This window comes from Rhagoletis pomonella, unplaced genomic scaffold (assembly GCF_013731165.1).
Source record: "Rhagoletis pomonella isolate Grant_MI unplaced genomic scaffold, Rhpom_1.0 Rhpom_scaffold_00003, whole genome shotgun sequence".
NCBI lineage: Eukaryota > Metazoa > Arthropoda > Insecta > Diptera > Tephritidae > Rhagoletis > Rhagoletis pomonella.
The window spans coordinates 32,211,343-32,216,350 of record NW_023458557.1 but is presented as its reverse complement, the minus strand read 5'-3'; positions in this window follow the sequence as shown (position 1 = coordinate 32,216,350).

Here is a 5,008-nt window from a genome sequence, read left to right as displayed (position 1 = left end):
TAGTTTTCGCACGTAAGCTCCCTTTTCGTAGACCAGGTCACATATATGTTTTTTACAAATACAAATAAAATTGTTCATAACCCTCCAGTACTTCTGGAGTCAATCGCTACTTTTGAACCGCTACTACACCGACTCCTAGGTAAGTACCTACTCTATTAACCCGTGGTAGTGCACATGGTAGTGCAGAGTCGAACCAGTCGGACAGAGGGCGCCCATAAACCACACAGGTGACTACTTTAGTAACTCCCGGTAGTGCAGAGAGAGCCGATGGTGACTACCGCCTAGGACATTGCCTTGTAAAAGTAATCGATGAAATACACTGCAAGTAGTCGGTCGGTAATTGACGGAGTTTATCAGGTAGCCACCGATTCATCAGTCCTGTAATCGCTCCCCCGTACTGCAGGGAAAGGATGGCCGCACGAAAATGGGCACATATGTATTTTAAAAAAGGACAGTATATGTATGTGGATAAACCATGGACTGAATGATAAAAGCTGCTATCATTCGATGGTTGTTATGCTTTATTATTTCACGTTCTGCATATTTCCCAATCTTTTAAAGAAAAAAAAGTTTAGATACTAATTGTCTTGGAACTTTTTGCACTCAGTTTTTAAACAACCAAAACTCTAACTTTGTACAATATGTTCATGTGAATCAAGCTGCGTTTCATGCGTGGAGGAGTCCAAGCATAAGCATGCATTCGTAGGACATGGCTTAGCCCGCGTGGCCGCTGTGCATTGATACGCGACACTATGTCAATATCGTTTAATGTTCATACAGCTCATTATTCCATCATCTAACCCTACATATTTTTCTTAGTGTATAAAATTTGATTGGAACTGAATTAGAGAATGCACACATAGCAAAGTGTTCGTTCATCTGAAAGCAAATTCAGTATTGAATTCTGTTTACTTCAGCATTATCAGTTTCTCATTCTGGTATTTACCACCTTGCTGTGTGAAATCAATTCTTTTTTGAATGATTGTAGATTGAAAAAAATATATGCCACACTACCAGACAAAAGGAAAAAGAATGAAATCCTACTTGTAAATATTCTGTAATTAAAATTTTAAATGATTTCACAGTTTCACTGCTCTAGGGTGCTAAATATTCAACTACTTCTGGCGAGGTAGATGCCTGGACCAGCAGCCGTATTCTAACAAAGACACAAACCTTAGCGCAGCACTGCTGTGATTTCTACTGCGCTTCAGAGTTTGTTGCTGCAACAAATATGCCGCTACAACACAAAAGCGAGGAAAACAAAAACAAAATCACTTTAATTTTACTTCGTTTATACGTTGATTTCTTTCTCTTTTCCCCTTTATCCTATATTTTCCGTCAAAGCTTGTCCATATGTGGGTGTTGTATGTGATAAGCATGATTCAATAATTAAAGGTTTGCTCATTATTGACATTAGAGCAGCGTTGCCGTTTTGCTTAAGTTTTTCCTGCGTGTTAAAATGTTAAACTTTTCTTCGTTTTGCTAAATATTTTTATCTAAATAGCCAAAAAGGATAATTTTCCTCAAAAATTCATAGTCAGGAGAGTTACTATTTCAATAAATTTTTCAAATTTATTTTAGGGAGACTGTCATCCAGATCCCACACCTTCCAAATGTTGCTCTACGCAATTCCCGATCTGCGGTCGTCGCATTTTCAAACCTCCGAGTGTACTTCTGCCATGAAATCGCTTCTCATATAAACCATTTGCCGTTCGGAGGCGACCTAGAACTTTAGGATCCATGATTCAATAACACAAGGTTAGATAATTATTGACAGCTGCGGTTTGACACTCCCTTACAAAAGGTTGCAGTTACGAAGGACGGAGAAAAGGGGAGGAATGAAATCTCTTGGTGGAAAAATGGTAGTAGAAAAGAACGCAAAGTAGGCAATTAGTAGTGAATTTCGTTTTGTAAATTCTAATGTATTTGCAGGAAATCTGGCATTTTAAACGTAATGTTGAACGTAATATTGAGGTATCTATGGGAATTACGTAATTTATGTGCTATTTAGCTGTATAAAAACTGCAAAATAACTCAAAATTAAAATAAGACTACTATGAGATTGATGTAAACATCCAATTTAAAAACAGTTTATGTTTTCATCAGTTAAATATGCTTCATATGCATATACAAATAAACATATTGCACAAACGCTCATACTTCTATTTCACACCAAAGCTACACTGTTTCCATGTAAATGTGCAAAGAAGCAACTATTCATTTTCAGATCATACATTTAGTCTGCACTTAAATGGCCAATTTTGCTATTTAAATATGAGATATGCAACCCTGTGTTTATAACAAACAACCAAGATTGATTGGTAGGTTGTTTAATCAATCCCAGCAAATCCCATCTAAAACAATCAGCTGTTCAGCAGAAAATGTAAACAAACAAGCAAATGTAACAACAATTTCAAGGAATAAGCAGCAGTGCTGCCAATTGTCTGGCATATTTAAACAAAGTGAATCTGAAACCCAACGAAAGCTAAATGGCAATTAAACAACAATCCACAATCAAACTTAAGTAGACCGTAGACCATAACATCCTTACTTTTGACGACAAAACTTAGCCTAAGAGGGCCTTTACTTACTGACTTGCTTACTTTTTATTTCTATAACCAATTTACCAAGCCCGGGATGAAACAAACAGTAACTCCAAGCATTTTCGTTTTAATAAGACCCTTTAAAGAAGTTGCTTAATTTTAACGGGATTTGTTAAACATTTTGAAAGATTTTGTTAAGCTTTATTTTCGGGCGCGGCAACACTGCATTAGAGTTTTGACATTTCCTTAACTCCCTTACAAAAGTTTTACACTCACACACGAACCCACACACAGTGCTTTCTAAAAGTGTTCTTACACGATACGTATTTGCATCTGCAAATGTGACTTTTTCGAACATATGCAAATGCATCTGCCTGTCAAATTCACAGTATTTATTTAAGTATTTAAAAGTACGTTCTTTGAAAACGAAAAAACCAAGCCCAGATGATTCTATATGTGTGTCAGATGAAAATAGCAACATTTCTATTTCGTATGTACGCGCATCTGCTTTGTACAGAAACAAATCTAATTTGCCTTTACATGATATGTTGGCATTTCCATATGTAAAATGTGGCATGCACACATGCAAATACATATCGGGTAAGAACACCTTAAGGGAGCCGATTTTGTGAAAAGGGAGGAAAAAACTGTTTTCTGAGCAAACCTTTTATTATTGAATCATGTGTGCAGTGTTGTCACTTTGTGAGTAATTCCTCAAAACGTGAGGAATTTCGGGTGCGCTTGAGTATTTTTTTGAGGATTTTTATTTTAACGAATTTTTGAGGAATTTTCTCTCGATATATTTGCAGATAAGAAATGCAACCATGTTTTACACATCAGATTTGTCAAATTGCTCAGCAAATTTTTGAACAAAAAGCTTTCCGAAGTTTTATAAAGAGCGAAATACACTACACAAGCGGCTTGTCAAACATTCTTCAAACCTACTTTTCCCATTTCGCCATACACCATGCAAACATAACTTGTTCAAGTAAAGAATTTTAGTTTTCTTCCGGTTCACAATGTAAAAGGGTTTGGTTTTCTTCGATTTTTCTCTCTTGCATCCTCATTCGGTAAAAATTCCGTTGCGAATAAGGCGATTTTATCATACACAACGTAAGCGGTTTAATCAAACGTGAACATGGCGGCCCGAAAATCAAAATATTTTGATTGTTGTTCACATTTCTCGGCTTGTCAAACCTTCAAACACCACCATGCGCAACATATTTAAATGGGAGCGTCTCATTACGCTGCATTACAAAATTCTATATCGCAAAATTCTGCAAAATGTTAAAAAATTCTGTTCGATCAAAATTCTGTATTTTTTTAATTCTGCTTTTTCTAATTCTTCTTTTTCAAAATTCTGCTTTTGAAAGTTCCGCATTTTGAAATTCTGTCTCACAAAATTCTGCTTTTCGCACTTTCCTTTTTCAAAATTCTGCTTCTGATAAAATCTGACAAAATTTACCATATTCGCATCTTTGGCTATGTGCCAATCGGTAACTTTTTCTCCGTGGTGAGACGGGTCGGAAAAATTTACTATGGTGTATGAATAAATTGAATTTTGCTGTGCCAAATGCAAAGTAAAATTTTGACAATTGAAAAACCAAACAAACGCTCGTGCGAATGCTTTATTTTTGTGTTTTCGAAAATTGTTAAAATTGATATCTACTTTATAACTTGCAAGTAACGTACGCCTTTTTATGCTTTTTTCAGCTTTCATTTTGATTTTGACTCTTTATTACCCCAAACAATATTAGGTTTGTTCCACAAGCTACTCGAAGTCACTTCGAGTTGCACATACATACGCGTTCCACAAGTACGTTTTAGAGTTTCTTTGATATACGCTCACAGTTTGAACTTTGATCGAGTTTTTCTACAAGTAGAGTGTGGAACAAACCTATTATGTATGTATATATATATTTAAAAGCTGTCAAAATTTTACCAGCCCCATGAGCCAGGTAAAATTCTGATGGTTGTATTCACCACGAGAAATATTAAATTTTTGATTTTTAATATTTTTATTGAGCTTTGTACCACGATTGTTTATTAGGAAAAATTGAAAAAGCAACAAAGTCTAAGCGGTAGAAGTTATAGCACTATTTCGGAGATCACCACATCTCCTCATCAGACTTCTTTTTCTAGACTTCAGCAGGGATCGAACCTGCGAATTCGATGTTCAAAGTCAGAAGCGTTAACCACTGAGCTATGTACATCCCGTAAACTCTTGTTGCTAATTCATTTTCCTTATTCAACCAACTACTATCAAGTGCAGCTGATTTGCCGCTATTTAAACTCGACAGCGTGGTTGTTGTTGTCAATTCTATACATCCATTTGCTTATTTGCTTTTTTGTATAGTTTCAGGCAGGCTCTTCCTAAACTATGTATTTGTCAATGTTATTGTGGCTTGTTAACATTTTATTTTTAATATTTTTATTGAGCTTTGTACCACGATTGTTTATTAGGA